The sequence below is a fragment of the Solanum dulcamara genome, chromosome 7 (genome assembly GCF_947179165.1).
Source record: "Solanum dulcamara chromosome 7, daSolDulc1.2, whole genome shotgun sequence".
Taxonomy (NCBI): domain Eukaryota; kingdom Viridiplantae; phylum Streptophyta; class Magnoliopsida; order Solanales; family Solanaceae; genus Solanum; species Solanum dulcamara.
In genome coordinates, this window is record NC_077243.1 from 54,372,689 (window position 1) to 54,393,610 (window position 20,922).

The window sequence follows — 20,922 nt, forward strand, 5'->3', positions numbered from 1 at the left end:
CAAAAAAACATTGCCAACCAATAGGGTGGATGTCCTAGGCAAGAGGATCAGCAAACCGAGCATCTATACCTGCGGTCATATGACGTAGACCCCCCCTCCCTCGAAGAAAGTGGTCATTACGGACAATGTACCGAGTATGTAAAGTATGGATTGTAATAAGTAAAGCCATTACCAAAACAGAAGGTGCAAAAATGAGCAAAATATCCAGAATACCAAAATGCTTTTCATAACCACATATAATGTATGCAGAAAACATATGCCATATCCGACCCTATTATGGGACTCGGTGAACAAATCATGGTCGCCGCCTTGTCACTGGTGCCACAATACATTATAACTTCAGAGTAGGGAATATCTCCATAACAGATCATATCATATCAGATGGTCATATAAGATCATATCATATCATATGTGTACATGGCATATCATAACTCCACAAATTCCATGTATAGCATGTACCTGCCCCCTCACGTCGGGGCACGACAAACAATGCAAAGAAGTACGCATGATAACAAATCCTGGTCTGGGCTCACTAAAAGAAGCATTGAGGCATCCACGAGTGGAGTAGTGAGAAACTAAATGCAATATAAAATACAAAACATTTCTAGAGACTCAATAGCATAACTCCGATGTCAAGTCATATAGGAAAAATTGAGCGATAATCATAGTGCATGTCTTTCAGATGTCACGATGTTCTATGTCAAAATAGTCTTTCTAAAATCATTTCCATATTTCAAAATATATTATGGGGCTCAATGGAATAATTAAAATAAGCTATTATTCAAAATCAAGACAAGAATCATATCAAGTACCTTTTGAAAGTCACTATGGGTTACATCAAAATGGCACTTCTGGAATTATACACCCGCATCAAAGCGTAATAAAATATCTTTTGGAAATCAAGAAATTGGCCATCCTAGTGGCTCTAGGAATAGGAACTTCCTTAGAACCATAAAAAAATTTATATATTTGTTTCATAAAGACCATGCCAAAAGAAAGATTAGGTTTTCATACTTATGTCAAAACATTCCAAGAGAAAGAATAAGTTTTACATACTTATGCCAAAAAGAGTAAACTTTAGCTTTACATATCTCTTACAGATTACTCTTAGCACGTTCGCCTCGTCGTCTCTTGAACCTATTTAACATGAAAGTAATTTTAAGGTTAGTGACCTTTGACTTTTCATCTTGTAATTCAACCACCAATTACCAATAGGAACCAATCCCTTATCCATTTCCTTAGACTAGTTCATTACTAGTTCCGAAGTTAGCGGAAATCAGGCAACATCTCCCCTATAACTGTTACACCCCATACTTTGGTACCTTGGAACGCTTCTTAAGCTTCTTAAGTTTCTGGAAAGGCTCTTAAGTTTCTTAGAAGTTGTCATGTGAGTCGGATAATCTGTAACGCTATCAAATAATTCTAAGGAAAGGAAAAGGAGATACTCCATAAGAAAGAAAATTGGAAATAGGGTTATAAGAATCCAAAATAAGTTGGAGGTTAAGTAGTGAGTCATAGGACTCGAATTACTTGTGAAAGATATTACTTGGGACATTTTACATACTAAGATACTTGAGTACATGTCGAGCTTAAGTAGCAAGGAATACATAGGCTCTTGAAGTGAGACGAGATTACGAGCTCACGAAAGAGAAATAAGGATGTGTAAAGATGACTAATATTTACTTTGGACTTCATTTTACAACCAGAAAACGTGAGAGAGAGGGAGATAAAAACGTGAAGAACAAGAGAAAGAGAGCTACAAATTTGGCTCAATTAAAGGTAAGGTTTCGGATTTTTCTCCATGAATTAATTATTTAAGATATCCTATGGTTATATAGAGGTGTTTAATAACATAAAATCTCATTTTGGGTCAGAAAGGAAGAGATACAAATAGTCCGTTAATTTTCAGCATGTTATGAGAACTTCCGAGACAAGTTTTGCAAGTTTTAGCAAGGTATGGCTTGGTTCTGTTCTCCCATGTTTTGGTAAGGGTTTGGAAATGATATTAAGGTGTTAATAATGTAAATTTATGGTTTATAGCAGCACAAAATGGATAGCAAACAGCCATAACATTTTAGCCGCAATTAAGGAACTTTCGAGGCGCGTTTTGGCAAGCTTTGGCCAATTTTGGGTAAGGTAAGGGTTTTTCTTTTTGAATTTGGAGTTTTTGGTGTGTTTATGGAGTGTATTACACGTTTTATATGTGGCTTGAAGTATATAAATTGCACAAGGATGCTTGATGTTAGAAACAAACTAAACTAAGGTTGTTATAGTTAAATCGAAGTCGAGTAGTGTGTTGTGGTTGTTGTGCTGCGCCTGTAGGTGGTTTAATTTGTGTTGCAGGGATGGAAATTGTTCTAAAAGGGGTGTAGATGCTTCTGTTTTCAGCCACACAACCCTCCTTTTCGTAGAGTTAAAGGTTTTACGAAATAGAGACTAAACACCCTATTTTGGTATCGTAGTTTTGAACGAGTTATTTGGAGTTTGTATCTTGTAATGTTGACCTGAATTACTTGTATATGTGCTGAAGCTTGTTGTTTTTGGTTAGATGTGGTAATTAGGGATGTAATTGGAATTTCCTATAGGGCATGTTATAGGGGAGGTGCTGCCCAATTTTCGTTAAATCTTTAACTAACTAAGGAACTAGTAATGAACTAGTCTAAGGAAATGGATAAGGGATTGGTTCCTATAGATAAGCTGTGGTAGAATTACAAGCTGGGAAGTGGAAGGTCACTAACCTTAGAATTACTTTTATGTTAAATAAGTTCAAGAGACAACGAGGCGAACGTATTAAGAGTAATCCGTAAGAGGAAAGTAAAGCTAATATTTCCTTCTTTTAGCATATTTTTGGCATAAGTATGTAAATCTTATTCCTTATTGTCATGACCCAACCCCGTAGGCCGCAACTGGGTTCTGAACTGGACCCCCCGTATACATATCTATCAACTGTGGTCACATTGAATTATAAACATGCAATGCATATAAATCAAGTGTAGTCAAACCAGACTACAACAACATAATACGTACATGAGAACCCCCCATGGGTCATAACATTTTGTATATCGGTAGCCTCTTTCATTTGTATCACCTCATAAAAGGGCACATAAGCCGACAAGATTTCCATAACATAATAGCATATATCATACATTATGTAGACCCAACTAAATCAAACTGACATACACAACCCACATATACATGTCTGCAGACCTCTAACAATATTAATGACAACATATGGTGGGACAGGGCCCCCGTCATACCCCTGAATAATAAAACAATACTATACATCAACAGCCAGTGCAAAAACTAGGATCTGATACAATGGAACCTCTTCCAACTGAGCTGAGCAGAATCCAAAGATAACGGACTCCCACAACCTGTATCTGTACCTGCGGGCATGAAATGCAGCCCCCCGAGAAAAGGGGGTCAGTACGACATATGTACTGAGTATGTAAAACATAACATAACACAACTGAAAGTATATCTAAAATAGAGGAGCAGGGGGTAAAATATCAAATCAGAACCCTATACCTGGGAAAGTAAAATCATTCATGCTCAAATTTTCAATATAGCCGGCCTTATCAGGGATCCAATGAATCATATCTGTAGAACCATCACCTCCTTATTACAATACATCATCACATCATCACATATATACATACGTACCCGGCCCCCTAGTGAAGGCGCGATAAATAATGCAGTAGAATTAAGTACGATTACTATTCCCAGCCCGGGCGCGATGAAAGAAATGTTACAGTATACACGAGTAGAGTAATGACAAAAAAATACAGTTTAAATTATTATCAGAGATTCAATGAAGTCATCAGGTGAATCATCCCTAGAGATTAGAGAAGAAAGTATCTAACGTATACCCTCTAAATATCACTAAGGACTATGTAAATAGGAGTTTTGGAAATCTTAGACCTATACCAGTATGGAATATCTTACAGCAGTACGAGTGTTGGTTATCTCAAAGACATTCTTTTTTTACAAAAAAGAGCTTAGTCGAATCAATTGTTATACAGTCATATAGAAGACTTGAGGAGTAGGAGTTTAACTACTTTAAAAGTCTTAAAATCCAGAAGTGATCAAGAGTTCTGAAGTCATATTCAGAACCTAAGAGTGAAGTTGCCCCGAAGCTTTCATCATCCATAGACTACATCTAAGACATGCCAAAAAGGAAGAGAAAAGATAGGCTTTACATACCTATGTCAAAAACATGCCAAGAGAGGGCTTCACATGCCTGTTATGAGTTACTCTTTATCCAGTTTGCCTCGTCGTCCTTTGAACCTATTCAACATGAAATTAATACGAATGTCAACCACTCTTAGCTTTCCAATATCTTAGGTTGTACCTTAGTATTCATGGAATCTATTTCCTTGTTCGTCTCCTCGACTAGTTCATTAATTAGTTAAGGCGTTAATGAAAATTGGGCAGCACCTCCCCTATAACATGCCCTATCCAAATTTCCAATAACATCCATAATCACTACATCCAAAAAACAACAACAACCTGCAGCATATTTTTAAGCAATTCACACCAACAATATACAACATAAACTCCAAACGACTCGCTCAAAATTCCGATATCAAAATAGGTTGTCTAGACTTTATTTTGTAACACCTTTAATTATATGAAATGAGGGGTCGTGTGGATGAAACCATAATCACCCACACCCCTTTTAGAGTAAATTTATGCCCTGAAATACACCCCCACACACCTGCATCAGCTCACCACAAGCACAACACTTTATTTCGACGACAATTCAACTCTAGCGATTACAATTTGGATTGTCTCCAACGCCAAGCATTCCTATACCATTTTTACATTCCCAGCCACACAAAAGGCATATAATACACTCCATAACAACATCATAAAGTCCAAATTAAAAGGAGAAACCTTACCTTACCTGAAATTGGCCAAAACTGCCAAATTGCAACTCGGAACTTCTCCAAATGTGCTGAAATTGAGCGAGCTGTTTATGTCCCTTCTCCGCTGCCCCAAATTGGAATTTTTGGTAATAAAACACTATTATATAACCGTGGGACACCTCAAATAATTAATTCATAGAATGAAACTCGGAGGCTTACCTTGGCAGCCCCCAAACCCGTAGCTTCTCCTCTTGCCCTCCAATGTTTTTCTCTTCTTCTTTCTTACTTTTCTAGGCATAAAGCTGAAGAAATAATTCCGTAGACATTGTAAGATAAATATATACATATCCATGTGGTTGAGTAACACCGTAGATAATTAATTCACAGAGGAAAAATTAAAGAACTTACCTTTAATTTCTCGAAACCATGGCTGCCTTTCTTTTTCTTCCAACATTTTCTCTCCTTTTGTTCCTCACATTTTTTTCCTTTCTTTTGGCTGAAGATTTGGATGATAAATGTGACTAAGATTCACTTAACACATATATATACACCTCTTTAGAAGGTTCCATGTGGCATCCCCCCTAGGGTAACACGTGACAGCCTCCTAGGGTGCCACCTCAACTCATGTGGCCAATCACATACTGCCATATGGCAGTGGGGACCACCCCTAGTTGCTGCGTCACCTACTTGACCCTAAGTAGGTGCATCACCTGCTGGTCCAAGTAGGTGCATCACCTACTTGCTTCAAGTAGGCGCGTCATTTCCTTATTTCTCTTTTGTGAGCTCGTAATCCCATCTTACTTCAAGAGCGTATGCACTCCTTGCTAGTTAAGATCGACATGTACTCAATTATCTTAAGTGTGTAGGAATTTTAATTTAGTAGCTTACGTAGGTAAGTCGAGTCCTACGACTCCTTACTTCGCCTCCAACTTCTTTTGACTCCTCATAACCCTATTTTCAACCTTCCCTACTATGGAGTATCACATTCTCCCTTCCTTGGAGTTGTTTAGTGGCAGTGTAACATCCTTCCCCCCTTTAGAACATTCGTCCCCGAATGTTAAATAAAACTTCCCTCAAGACCTTATACCGATTATAGGGATATTGTTTGCTCTTGCCATAATACATATTTCCATCCAAGTACTTAATATACGAGTTTCAGGAGTTGGAGTTACCTGTACACATTAAGAATGGGTATGAATACTTGTGTTTTATGTCCTCTTCAATTTCTCAGGTCATCCTATTTTCTGGTTTTGGTTTTGCCACAGTATCTTGATGGAAGGCACGTCTTTAGTCTACAATCTTCCAGTTTGCTGATCTAAGATGACGATTGGTTGTTCCTCGGAAGATTCCATTTCCAGGACATCATCTATGGAACCTACCCTAGGTGGCTCATCAGTACCCTTGTGAAGCATCCTTATCTGATGGACTGGGCCTATAGTTTCCAAATAAGGTGGTAAGCTCAACTTACCAGCCACTTTGACTACCTTAAGAGCAACTTGATACCATCTAATATATTTTCGGTTAAGTTTTCTTTTCTTAGTGACCTTGTTATAAACATCCAATCATCAATTTAAACTCTGTATGTCGATGGCGATTATCTGTATATTATTTTTTTTGACTCTGGGCTGCTAATCCTTAGCTTGATCAATCATGTCGGGGCCTTTTAGCTTAGTCTCTCTAACATCTCCCCATCTAATAGGGGACTTACACATCTTGCTCTACCAGTCTTGTATGGGGCCATTGGGATACTGGAGTAGTAGTTATTATGGTGGGCAACTTGATAAGTGATGGATAATTATCCCAGCTACCTTTGAAGTTAACAAAACCAGCTCATGACATATCTTTTAGCATTTAAATGGTACGCTTTAGGTTGTTCATCAGGTTTGAGGGTAAAGTAGTGTACAAAGACTTCTGTGTCTTCCAAGTTTTTTTCGCGGACTAATTGTCGGTAGTTAACTATAACTTGGGATCTTTCGTCTGGGATAATAGCTATGGGGATTCTGTAAGGTCCTACCACTCTTTTACCCTATAATTTTATACCTTCTCGGCTGAGTAGGTAGATTTTAATTGAAGGAGCATGGGATAATATTGTTAATCCCTAGGTAACATTGCCTCCAAAGTCATCTATCGATGGAGTGCGAAGTGAGTCTTGTAGCCCTGGTCATATTGTGGAATTTTTGACCTTGGGTATTACTTTCTGTCTTTTGTAATTACAATAACTGGTACCCTTACCTTTTAGGTTTTGCTTTTTTGCCCTCAGAATTGGCTGCCAAGTGGTGTCGAGATTTCCTCGCCTACTAGCCCATATAGCCTTTCTATGGTTTGCCTCTCATTAACTAGTACTATATTGAAGAACTGTGGCATTCGAGTTCGTCATTAGTTAGCAATTAGCTAATCCTTCTTGTCTTTCTTAAATTCTTTTTACAATACCCTCAACGTAACTTATAGTACTCCAGGTACATAATCTCATGTCGTTTCTCCGGCGCTAGTTCAGATTCTTCCATCTCGCGCGACCACACCCGCACTATCGCACTAAATTACACTAGAATTTAGAAGTTAAGTGTACTTGGATGAGAGAAATACTGAGATAGGTGACCTCTTTGGAAAGTCCTCATGTCGCGTTTCATGGTAATCCTTGCAATAATGTGCGGGGCACTCAACTTAGACTAAGATTTATCTTAGCGTCGTCTCACCAGTCTTTATGTGTTGCCTTGCCCTTTCCTCTGTTAACTTGCAATTGGTATAGGGGTAGATCTTTAGTTCCACTATAACCATGTCCTTTTTTGGTCATTTTGGTTTAATTCCTCCTATTGTGTTCACCCCTTTTTGTACGCATCCATTCATTAGGATTGGCTACCAAGTAGCACTAAAGTTCATTTATATAGTGCCACTTTGAATTCTGTCTATCCTTAGCTGGCATAGTTTAAAAGGAATTTGACATATAAGCTTGCCAATCCTGTAGTAACCAGTTAGTCTTGTCCGTCTTATTTAAACCATTTCACAATTTTTCCTTACCCCCGCTTGTAACCTTCTTGACACATTCTCGTGTCATTCTTTACCTTTATGAGAATATGAGAGAGTGCAAGAAATACCTTGTTGCATCTCTTTATATTTCCTTATTTACTACTTGCTCGTCTTATCTCCTACCATAGGAGTCTTGCTATTTCTTTTCCTTGGTTATTTATCTATCGCAATATCATTTGCGACCAACTCTATAACCAACATGTGGCTTTTGATCTAGCATGATGTCATTATCCTTCGTAGTGTCCCTTGAGTTATTCTATATCCTTTCATTGGTATATTATTTTGCTTTTATACGTGCCCACCTTCTAGTGTTATATCATTCAGGGTCTCGTCAAAACTTCTTAACGCTGTCTTACACACCATTCTGACTTCTATCCAATTACTAGTGGCTTTAAGATCTTTTTAACTTGGTTTAGCAAGGGATCATATTGTAGTTTACACATCCGTCTCAAGCATGTTTCCCCATAAATTGCCTCCATCTTACCCTAGCAGTCCTCTCACTTGCTCCCCCCCCTTTAGAGGGTACTTATACTTTTACCTGCTTATACCTTGCTCTATCTCTCTAGGTCCAGTCTTAAATTCATCCGGTTTCCTTCCTCAGTCTACTTAGTAATGCATCATGTCCCCATTTTTCCGTACATTTTATAACTTGATTATCCACATACGGAACCTTGGCTAAATCACAAGGTGACTGGAACCTTTCCATACATAGTGAGACATCTCTTCTATTAATCTGCACTTAAGTAATGGGACCCTTGGAACAAATCACCCAAGGCCACATTCTACTTATCCTTATAAAATTTAATATACACTTGTAGTCGTTCTAAATTTTCTTTTAACTAGGCAACATTTGTATTACGGCATTCCCTATCCAAGGTTCTCTTGGAGTAGTGGCTTTCCCAACCTATATCCCTGTTTCTTGGGATGAATGGAAGTTATGCCATCTATTCCTTAAGTTTGCCTTCCTCGTCCCTTAAAGGTTCCACTATTTTTTGGGCGAGATTGTGTACACGCGTCATTTCTTTGTATCTTAAGCTCCATGCTCTTACTGCGTACTCAACGTAGGCTTTTAACTTAGTCAACGTGTACTAAGTGCGCCTTACTAGTAGTCCTACTTTATCCTTGTATAATTGGATCACACCGTTCAATTCATACTTACATATCCCCCTTTTAGTTTGTACTCACATTCAGTTCCTAACATCTCTTTGAGGTGCTTCTGTCTAAAGCTCTTTCCCCAATTAGTCGGTGGAGGACTATCAACTATTATCGTAAACTATTTTCCAACCATTGTTGGAAGAAACTAGAATCTCTTAATCATCACAGTACTTCTCTTAATACTTGATCTATCTGGTTTTCTTTTGAGTTTATCCTCGAGTTATCAACAACTTATGTAATTTTCAATTAGGAGTTGGGGGCTTAGTACTTTCAAAATGATTGAAGCTCAATTACTGGACATCTTACCCTTCAACCTAAGCTTCTCTCATTTTTTTCTACAACAAATTACGGCTGGAGATACCGTGGTCTGAACTATATTGCTTACACAGACTTTGTTTCACAAAAATAAACTTCCCCAAGTAAAAAGGGTATCCCTTATTGACGACAAGAAGAGTACCTCTTACAAATATAAGTTGGCATAATATGGGTAGTCGGTATCAATTTCCAAGATATGTTATAAAGCTATGTTTTATACCCTTTTTCTTGTTTTGGGAAAATTTCGGCAGAGTTTCCTCTACATTTCTTACTATTCCACAACCTGCACACAGAAAATACCAGCAATGCCTCACAGGGCCAACACATATATATATTCATATTATCTCACAGCCACACAGGGCTTTCAACATCAATAGTAATATAAAAATACTGAACTTACCTCATATGTCCAACTTCAAACTACATCTGTTGCACTTCTTGTCTGCTTTCCTTTCAGGTTTCAACATTACATTTCAATATTACTTCAATACCTTACCCAACGGATATCTTTCGTGCCTTTACTTTACTTACCTGCGTGCTTCGTAATGTCCCATGTCATCAATTACTTCCTTCGGTTGATGTCGTCCTTCTATTAAGATCCAAGGTTAGTATAAGGAATTTTCCTATGACTCGGATATATAACACGATCTTAGATGTAAAAGAAAGGTAATATCCTAAATGTCCTGTAGACTCTTATTTATAGATGTGGTGTGCAACACATCAATAATCAAGACTGTACTAGACACGGTCTACAGACACTCCAAGGATAAACTGCTCTGATACCACTTCTATCATGACCCAACCCTATAGGCCGCGACTGGGGTCCGACCTGGACCCCCCCGTATACATATCTATCAGTTCTGATCACATTGAATTATAAACATGCAATGCATATAAACCAAGTGTAGTCAAACCGGACTACAATAGAATGATACATATATGAGAACTCCCATGGGTCATAACATTTTGTATATCGGTAGCCTCTTTCATTTATATCACCTCATGAAAGGGCACGTAAGTCGATAAGGCTGTCATAATGTAATAGCATATATCATACATCATGTAGACCCAGCTAAATCAAACTGACATACACAACCACATATACATGTATGTAGACCTCTAACAATATTAATGACAACATATGGCGGGACAAGGCCCCCGCCGTACCCCTAAATAACAAAACAATACAATACATCAACGACCAGTGCAAAAACTAGGCTCTGATACAATGGAGCCTCTTCCAGCTGAGCTGAGCGGAATCCTAAGCTAATGGACTCCCACAACCTATATTTGTACCTACAGGCATGAAACGTAGCCCCTCGATAAAAGGGGGTCCGTACAATATATATACTGTGTATGTAAAACATAACATAACACAACTGAAAGTATATCTAAAATAGAGGAGCAGGGGGGTAAAAATATCAAATCAGAACCCTATACTTGGGAAAGTAAGATCATGCATGCTCAAATTTTCAATATAGCCGGCCCTATCAGGGATCCAGTGAATCATATCTATAGAACCATCACCTCTATATTACAACACATCATCACATCATCACATATATACATATGTACCTGGCCTCCTAGTGAGGGCGCGATGAACAATGCAGTAGAATTGTGCACGGTTACTATTCCCAGCCCGGGCGCGATGAAAGAAGAGTTACAGTATACATGAGTAGAGTAGTGAGAAATAAAATACAGTTTAAATTATTATCGGAGACTCAATAAAGTCATCAGGTGAATCATCCCTGGAGATCAGGGCAGAAAGTATCGAACGTATACCCTCTAAATGTCACTAAAGACTATGTAAAAGGGAGTTTTGGAAATCTTAGACCTATACCAGTATAAACTATCTTATAGCAGTCCGAGCGTTGGTTATCTCAGAGACTTTCTTTTTTTACAAAAAAGAGCTTAGTCGAATCAATTGTTATACAGTCATATAGAAGACTCGAGGAGTAGGAGTTAAACTACTTTAAAAGTCTTAACATCCAGAAGTGATCAAGAGTCCTGAAGTCATATTCAGAACCTAAGAGTGAAGTTACCCTGAAGCTTTCATCATCCATAGACTACATCTAATACATGACAAAAAATAAGAGAAAAGATAGGCTTTACATACCTATGTCAAAAACATGCCAAGAGAGGGCTTCACATACCTGTTATGAGTTACTCTTTATCTTGTTTGCTTCATCGTCCTTTGAACCATTTCAACATGAAATTAATTTGAATGTCAGCCACTCTTAGATTTCCATTATCTTAGGTTGCACCTTAGTATTCACGGAATCTATTTCCTTGTTCGTCTCCTCGACTAGTTCTTTAATTAGTTAAGGCGTTAATGAAAATTGGGAAGCACCTCCCCTATAACATGCCCTATACAAATTTCCAATTAACTCCCTAATCACTACAGACAACCAACAACAACAAACTTCAGCATATGTTTAAGCAATTCACACCAATAATATACAACATAAACTCCAAACGACTCGCTCAAAATTTTGATATCAAAATAGGGTGTCTAGCCTTTATTTTCTAACACCTTTAATTATACAAAATGAGGGGTCGTGTGGCTTAAACCAGAAGCACCCACACCCATTTTAGAATACATTTAGGCCTTCAACACACCCCCACACACCTGCAGCAGCTTACCACAAGCACAACACTTTATTTCGACGATAATTCATCTCTAGCGACTACAATTTGGATTGTCTCCAACGCCAAGCATTCCTATACCATTTTTATGTTCCTAGACACACCAAAGGCGTATACTACACTCCATAACAACACCATAAAGTCCAAATTAAAAGGAGAAACCTTACCTTACCCGAAATTGGCCAAAACTGCCAAATTGCAACTACGAACTTCTCCAAATGTGCTGAAATTGAGCGGGCTGTTTATGTCCCTTATCCGCTGCCCCAAATTGGAAATTTTGGTTATAAAACACTATTATATAACCTTACTACACCTCAAATAATTATTTCATGAAATGAAACTCGGAGGCTTACCTTCGCAGCCCCCAAACCCGTAGCTCCTCCTCTTGCCCTCCAACATTTCTCTCTTCTTCTTTCTTACTTTTCTAGGTGTAAAACTGAAGAAATAATTCCGTAGACATCATAATATACATATATGCATCTCCATTCTATTGAGTAACACTGTAGATAATTAATTCATGGAGGAAAAATTGAAGAACTTACCTTTAATTTCTCAAAACCATGGCTACCTTTCTTTTTCTTCCAACGTTTTCTCTCCTTTTGTTCTTCACATTTTTTTCCTTTCTTTTGGCTGAAGATTTGGATAAGAAATGTGACTAAGAGTCACTTAACACATATATATACACCTCTTTAGAAGGTGCTATATGGCAGCCCCCTAGGGTGACACGTGGCAGCCTCCTAGGGTGCCACCTCAACCTATGTGGCCAATCACATACTGCCATGTGGTAGTGGGGTCCACCCCAAGCTTCTGTGTCACCTACTTGACCCTAAGTAGGTGCATCACCTGCTGGTCCAAGTAGGTGCATCACCTAATTGCTTCGAGTAGGCGCGACATTTCCTTATTTCTCTGTCGTGAGCTCGTAATCCCGTCTTACTTCAAGAGCGTATGCACTCCTTTCTACTTAAGCTCGACGTGTACTCAAGTATCTTAAGTGTGTAGGACTTCTAAGTTAGTAGATTACGTAGGTAAGTCAAGTCCTATGACTTTTTACTTGGCCTCCAACTTCTTCCAACTCCTCATAACCCTATTTCCAACCTGCCATACTATGGGGTATCACATTCTCCCTTCCTTGGAGTTGTTTAATGGCATTGTAGATTATCCGGCTCACATAGCAACTGCTAAGAATCTTAAGAGACATTCCAAGCTCCAGAGTGTGGGGTGTAACACTTATCTTGGCATGTTTTGACATAAGTATGAAAAGCTAATCCTTATTTTGGCATGGAAACAAATATATGAATTTTATATGGTTCCAAGGAAGTTCCTATTCCTAGAGCTACTAGGATGGCCAATTTCTTAATTTTCCAAAAGACATTTTATTACACTTTGATATGAATATATAATTCCAGAAGTTCTATTTAAATGTAATCTATAGTGACTTTAAAAATGTACCTGATATGACTCTTGTCTTGATTTTGAACGATAGCTCATTTTAATTATTCCATTTGACTTATGTTGAGTAGAATTCAAAGGAAACTTTTCGCTACGCTTCCAAATATTAAACGACTGTTATTTTAATTAGTCCATTGAGCCCCATAATATATTTTGAAATATGGAAACTATTTCAGAAAGACTATTTTGACATAGACTATCATGACATCTGAAAGACATGCACTATGATTATCGCTCAATTTCTCTTATACGACTTGTCATCGGAGTTATGCTCTCGACTCTCTGAAAATGTCTTGTATTTTAAATTGCATATAGTTTCTCACTACTTCACTCGTGGATGCCTCAATACTTCTTTCACTGAGCCTGGGCTAGGATTTGTTATCATGCATACTTCTCTGCATTGTTCGTCATGCTCCGACGTGAGGGGGCAGGTACGACCTGTACATGATATTTATAGAGTTATAATGTTCCATATACATATATGATATTATATGATCTGATATGACCATCTGATATGATATGATCTATTACAAAGATATTCCCTACTCTGGAGTTATGATATGCTATGGCGCCGGTGATGGGGCAGCGACCACGATTTGTTCACCAAGTCCTATAATGGGGCCAGATATGGCAAATGTTTTTCTGCATACCTTATCTGTGGTTATGATAACCATTTTGATATTTCTGAATACTTTCCTCATTTTTGCACATTCTGCTCTGGTAATGTCTTTACTTATTACAGTCCATGCTTTACATACTCGGTACATTTTCCATACTGACCTCTTTTCTTCGGGGGGCTCCGTTTTATGTCCGCAGGTACAGATGCTCAGTTTGCTGATCCGCTCGCCTAGGACATCTACCCTATTGGTTGGCAGTGCTCTTTTGTCCGCAGCCTTATTTTTGTACTAACTTTTCTGTTGATTATTTGTACATGTTGATTAACGGTACGATGGGGCCCTGTCCCATCATATGACTAGGCTATCGTTCTGTAAAGGTCTGTAGACTTGTGGTATGGGTTATGTATATATGTTGTAGACTTTGTGTTCCATGATTGTCTTAATGGCCCTCTTGTGCTATATTTGTTCTATGCATTCTCTAGCCACTCGTTTTCAATTTCTACTTTTATTTATTCTGCTAACACCTTAAGTTGGGCTAAGGGTACGTATGGGTGACCAACTCGGGCACCAGTCAGAGCCTAGGAGTTGGGTCATGACAATAACTTGCCCTATCCAAACTTTCGATTTAACCTCCAAACCTTAGATTCCAAACAACAACAACAACAACAATAAGCATCATATATACAAGTAAACCACTCCAACATTATAAAATACAAACTTCAGACGACTCGCTCAAAACTATGATACCAAAATAGGGTGTTTAGTCTTTATCTCATAAAACGTTTAACCCTACGCAATGGAGGGTTGTATGGCTGAAACCAGAAGCACCTACACCCCTTATAAAACACTTTACAGCCCTTCAACACACAATTAAACTACCTTCAAGCACAGCACAACAACCACAATACACTACTCGACTTTGGTCTAACGTCAAGCATCCTTGTGCAATTTTTATACTTCCAGCCACATATAAGACATTTAATACACTCCATAAACACACCATAAACTCTAAATTTAAACTAAATACCTTACCTTACCCGAAATTGGCCAAAACATACCAAAACCCATCTCGGAAGTTCCTTAATTGCGGCTGAAACATCATGGTTGTTTGCTATCCATTTGGTGCTGCTAAAAATCATAACATTACATTATTAAAACCTTCAAATCATTTCCAAACCCTTACCAAAAAGTGGGAGAAGAGAACCAAGCCATACCTTGCTAAAACATATCTCGGAAGTTCTCTTAACATGCTGAAAATTAACGGACTATTTGTATCTCTTCCTTGCTTCCCCAAAATGAAATTTTACGTTATTAAACACCTCTATATAACTGTAGTATATCTTAAATAATTAATTCACGAAGAAAAATATGAAACCTTACCTTTAATTGAGCCAAATCTGTGGTTCTCTTTCTCTTGTTCTTCATATTTTTCTCTCCCTCTCTCTCATGTTTTCTGGTTGTAAAATGAAGTCCAAAGTAAATATTAGTCATCTTTACACATGTATATAACCTTTTTGGAGAGTGACACATGTCATCCCCTAAGGGTGACATGTGTCAAACCCTTAGGCAGCCACATCATCTCATGCAACCAATCATATGTTGCCATGTGGCGGGTGGGGGTCCACCCTAAGCTGCTACATCACCTACTTGACCCTAAGTAGGTGCATCACCTTTTTGTCCAAGTAGCTGCATCACCTACTTGCTTCACGTAGGTGTGACATTTTCTTATTTCTCTTTCGTGAGTTCATAATCTCGTCTCACTTCAAGAGCCTATGTATTCCTTGCTACTTAAGATCGACGTATACTCAAGTGGCTAAATTTTATAAGCCATCCAAGTTTGTATCTTATGCAATTAAGTCGAGTCCTATGACTCATTACTTGGCCTCCAACTCCTTTCGACTTCTCATAACCCTATTTCCAACCTTCCCTACTATGGGGTATCACATTCTCTCTTCCTTAGAGTTGTTTGATAGTGTTATAGATTAACCGACTCACACGATGAATTCTAAGAAACTTAAGAGCCTTCCCAGAAACTTAAGATGCTTAATAAGCGTTCCAAGGTACCAAAGTACAGAGTGTAACTAAGACCTACTGGTTCCTTTCCTGGCCTTCAGGTGGATGACATTTTTGCTGAAAATTAACCACCCAAAAATAGTATATAGGAACCTAATGTGCATTTGACTTTTAGGACCATACCCCATAATTAATCATTTCATTAGAACGCAAGTGACATGAAGGTACTCAGACTTTCCTTCATTTGAATACTATGTACATACATGCTAACAAACCAACCCACACTTCAAATAATCAATGGTGATTCCAATGCTACACGAATTCAAAATAGCCTAATGTAATCTCGCATATCCCCAAAAATCAACTTACATGATTCAATACTACAAGCCATTTCAACCCCAACTTTAGAGCATACAGATGAACTTATGATTTACCCAACATAGTATTCAAGTTCAAGCATAAGTGTTCATACATGATCACTACTACTACAAGTATGTTTTCAACCCAAGAATTAGAACAATATAAACTTCATTTCACCCTATTTTCAAAACTCAAACCAACTTCAACGCATTACTTTATGTTTGTTTACTCAAGAATTCAACACACATTATCATAAAAATCACAACATCTAATTTCTTCTAAGCATCAAAAGTAGGGTTAGGTTACAAGAACTTAACCCATAATCGGTTAACCACAACAAGCAATTCCTAAGAAACTTGACACACCCAATAAGTATTTCAATCTAAGAACCATGAAAATCAATTATATTGAGTCAAAACTTAAGGCTGAAGAACTTACTTATGTAGATTCCAATCATTTATCTCATAAAAGTAGTTCAATAACACATAAGTTGTTGGTGTGAAGTAGAAACCCAAAGTAAATTTGCTTGAAATTGTTGAATGCATCGCAGATTTTTGCCTTAGAAGAAAGGAGTTGAAGAGAGAAAGAAAATGGTTCAAAGTTGATGAACTAAAGTTGAATGGGTCTTTTTCAATCTTTTAACACTAATTTCATCGGGTGCACCCATTAAAAATGGGTTAAACCCATCTTTTTAAATGAAGAATTCTAAAAAAATGTCTTAGATTTGCGATGCGGACTTGTCGCGGACCTTACTGTTGAGTGACCCAAAATTCTAAATTGCATTTTGTACTGAAATAAATGTGGACCTGATGCGCACCTTAATTGGAACTTATTATCACCAAAACTATATGAAAATTGTTCAAAAACATACCTGAGTAAAATTTGAACTAAGATGGAATAGGTCCACGATGCGGACTTATCGCGGACCTCTCTGTGAAGGCTTTATTTAAATTTTATTTTTATTTTCTTTTATTTTGTAAACTAACTTATACACTGAAACAAAATGAAATTTTAGCAAACCCGAAAAAATCCATTATAATTTCTAATTAAAAACATGTTACATTACCTTACGGGTTGCCTCCCGCACAACACCTAATTTAAAGTCGCGGTACGACTCAGTTGTAGCTTCATTCATTATCTATCTCAATTCTTTCTTCCTCATGATTGACATTTTGTCTAAAATAGTGCTTTATACACTGGCCATTTACCATGAATGTGGTTGATTTGGCGTGATTCCATAGTTCAACGATTCCATGTGATGACATTCCCACTACCTCAGATGGTCCACTCCATTTTGATCGAAGCTTACCTGGAAAAAGACGCAAATGCAAGTTAAGAAGCAAGACTTTTTGACCTGGCTCAAATGTTTGAGCAACTATATCTTTTTGTGTCATCGCTTCGTATTTTTTTTATACAACTTTGCATTCTCATAAGCATGGAATCTGAATTCCTCTAATTCATGGAGTTGATCCATACACTTTCTACCTGACAATTTTGGGTCTAGGTTCAACTGTTTGATGGCCCAATATGCTTGGTACTCCAATTCTATCGGCAGGTGACATACTTTTTCAAATACCATATGGTACGGTAAAGTACCAATTGGTGTTTTGTATGCCTTTTGGTAGGGCCAAAGTGATTTATCTAGTTTAATAGCCCAATCCTTCTCATAGTATTTATAGTTTTCTGCAGGATTTACTTCACCTCACGATTTGATACCTCAACCTGTCCACTAGTTTGGGGATGATATGTCGTGGCGACCTTATTCCTGATACCAATTTTAGCTAATAGATTCTTTTATCATTTGATTTAAGAAATGCTTACTTCTATCGCTGATTATAGTCCTTGGAGTGCCAAACCTTGTGAAGATGTGCTTCTTGAGGAAGCAACTTAACACTTTAGAGTCATTAGTTGTCAATGCAATGGCCTCGACCCATTTGGAAACATAATCAACTACCATTAGTATATACTGAATTCTATATGATGATAGGAAAGGAACCATGACGTCAATTCCCCACAAATCAAAGATCTCTACCTCTAGGATGTTATTCAATGGCATCTCGTGCCTTCTTGATATTGTGCCCAACCTTTGGCACTAATCACAGCTCTTGACAAATCATTCAGCATCTTTAAATAAATTATGTAAAAATAAACCTGACTGCAATACCTTATAAGTTGTTTGTTCACCTCCATGATGTCCACCGTAAGGAGAAAAATGGCAACTGTGTAGAATTTGTTAAACTTCAGACTTAGGCACACATCTCCTGATCATCTAATCAATACATTTTTTGAACAAATAAGGTTCATCTCATACATAGAATTTTTCTTCATACATTAGCCTCTTCTTTTGTTTGGAGTTACCTCCAGGGGAAATACACCACTCACAATATAGTTCACAATATTTGCATACCATGGGAGGTCTTGCACCTCTATTGCCAATAGTTTCTCATCTGGAGAATATTCCTTTATCGACTTTTGCTTACCTACATGGGATGAATCCTCTACTCTTGATAGGTGGTCTGCTATTTGATTTTCGTATCCCCTCCTATCTTTGATTTCAATATTGAATTCTTGGAGCAATAAAATCCATCTAACTAATCTAGGTTTTTCATCCTTCTTGTTGAATAAGTACCTGAGTACTGCATAGTCAATATAAACAATCCCTTTCGTACCTACTAAGTAAGAGCAAAATTTATCAAACGCATAAACCAATGCCAATATTTCCTTCTCTATAACTGTGTAGTTGGCCTGATCAGAGTCCAAAGTCTTGCTAGAATAATAAATGGAGTAAAACATTTTCTCCTTTATTTGTCCCAAAACTGCTCCCACTACTATGTCACTTGCATTGCACATCAGCACAAAAGGTAGCTCCCAGTTAGGGGCTATCAAAATTGGGACTTCAATCAGCTTCTTCTTCAAGAGTACAAAGGCTTGAAAATATTTATCATCAAAAATAAATTTTATCTGCTTTTCTAAGAAGCAGCACTGGGTCTGGCGATCTTTGAAAAACCTTTGATGAATCGCAATCAAATCCGACATGACCTAGAAAACTGTGGACTCTTTTCACTGAAACAGGTGGTGGAAGCCTCTCAATCACTTCAATTTTAGCTTTTTCTACCTCCAAACCATCTTTTGACACTTTATGCCCAACACAATACCCTCTTTTACAAGGAAATGGCATTTCTCCCAATTTAAGACGAAATTCATTTCTTCACACCTTTCTAGTACTTTCTCTAGATTTTTCAAACAAAGATCAAAAGACTCTCCAAAGACTAAAAAGTCATTCATAAAAATCTCTACAAACTCTTCTACCATGTAATGAAATATAGCAATCACACACTTCTAAAAACTTGCAAGAGCATTGCAAAGACCAAATGGAATACGCTTAAATGCATATGTCCCATACGAGCATGTGAATGTTGTCTTTTCCTGGTCATCCGGTTCAATGGTAATTTGGTTGTAACCTAAATACCCATCCAAGAAGTAATGGTACATTTGTCCTGCTAACCTATCAAGTATTTGGTCAATAAATGGTACAGGATAGTGATCTTTCCTTGTGGAATCATTCAACTTTCTGCAGTCCATGCATAGGCGCCACCCAGTTACTTTTCTTATAGGGATTAACTCGTTCCTCTCATTAGTCACCACAGTCATTTCCACTTTCTTTGGTACACACTAAACTGGCTTACCCACTTACTATCAGAGATTGGGTATATTATGCCTGCATCTAGCCACTTATTTATCTCTTTCTTTACCACCTTTTTCATGATTGGGTTCAACCAGTGTTATGGTTGTGCACTAGCCTTATGTACTTCTTCCATGAAAATTCTATGCATGCACAAAGCGAGGATGATACCATGAAGATCGGCCATTTGCTATCCAATTGCCTTCTTGTGCATTTTTAATACCTCAGGTGCTGCTGTGACCTGCCTCTCAGACAAAGCAGATGAAAGAATTATAGGTAAGGTATTATTCACACTAATAAAAGCATACCTGAGATATGCGGGCAAATGCTTCAACTCCAAGTTAGGAGCTTTTTCTAGAGATGGCTTGGGCGAAGGACCCAATTCTATGTTCAAAGGTTCCACATTCTTTTTTCATATGCTGACGTTTGGTATGTCAACCATATTAGCCAACTCTTTATATTTCATGTCCTCTTCAATATATTAATCCATCACGACTCTTTCTAAAGGATCTTTTTCTAAAATTCATTGAAGTAAGACTTCCTCATCGATAACAATTATAGCATAAAACACTTCACAGACTGCAGGCAACTTCAGTGTCTGATATACAATGAATACCTCTACTTTGTCATGTGCTATCATAGTCAATCTACCTATAGACACATCAATAAATGTTCCATCTGTTACTAAGAACGGATGCCCCAAGATAAAAGGAACATCAAGATCAGGCTCAAAATCTAATACAACAAAATCAATAGGAAAGATGAGGGATCCCACTTGAACTAACACATCTTT